The following is a 1,210-nucleotide window of genomic DNA, read 5'->3' on the forward strand; positions in this document are numbered from 1 at the left end:
AATGTTGTGCGACCCGCCCTATCATATAAGAGTATGTGTAAACCTTTTACACTCAAAATATCCCCGATTCGCATTTAACGGTCACCGCATACGAGGCTCGCCTGTCTTAGACACCATCACGTTCTGAGGAACATTCTCATCACACATGGTAATGGTAACATCCTGCACATAAAACAAACGAAAATGGGAGTAGCGGTATACGCCGAGCGGAAGCCATACTCCACACGAGGGTCTAAGATCGAGCGTTAATACGAACGCATGAGAACCGCTCTATGGGCAGCCTTCAATTGCCGCGCCTGTGCCTCGTCGAGACGATTAGTAACAATACTACCTCCCCCGGAACCCGAGAGATCGAGAAATGGATACGATGCCAGCAAGGTTTGAGCTAGGCTCACGTCGCGCCGTTGGCGCACTTCATCCCTCGTCTTTATATGCTAAAAAAAGTAACCAAATGTCGCAATCTCCGACAGCAGAGGCCTTGACGATATTTAGTGACCGTAAGTCGCGAGCAGAAGACTAGGCCCTGGGCATAAGAAAGATACTGTATCTCACTCACGATGTGGTGATATTACTGTATGTGAAGTACCGTGTGATAATTCCACCGTGCAACGTCACTCGGCGTCGTCCAGTGTCGCCACTCCCTGCTCCATCGGAGTCTTCATATTATTGACAACATCCGACGAAGAGCTGCTATTTTCATACTGTTCGTCCAAAAGATAACGTGCCACTCCACGCGTCTAACGAGTTTAAACGTACCCTTGTATGAAAGAGCGGGTCGCACAAGATGGTGCGACCGGACATAGGTGTGGATTACACAGGTTAGTGCAATCAAACAATGGCGTGACTACACCGTAACAAAAAGCCACCATGTGGCAGGATTGCCAGTAGTAATGCATATTACTTCATTGATTAAGTTGTACTAAATTAATTAGGTATTTATTTATTAATAAAAAAACTAAGGTTTCAGATATTGGCGGCTCTGCCGCAACTAAAACAATTTGATACGGTTTCAATTTTGAACGGAAGAGAATCTATACCTTGTTCAAGGGTTTGGGTACTCCGGAGGTAGCGTCGTAGAGATTCTTGAAAAGAACGTAAGCTCCCTCTAAGTAAAGGTCAACAGCAGCTCCGCTGCACTTGGTTGCACTCGTCGACAATCTACGCTTGAGTCGTTACGACTGATCCTCTGGCATGCAGGATGGGCATATAA

Source organism: Plasmopara halstedii (assembly GCF_900000015.1).
Source record: "Plasmopara halstedii genome assembly, contig: Scaffold_323, whole genome shotgun sequence".
Lineage (NCBI taxonomy): Eukaryota > Oomycota > Peronosporomycetes > Peronosporales > Peronosporaceae > Plasmopara > Plasmopara halstedii.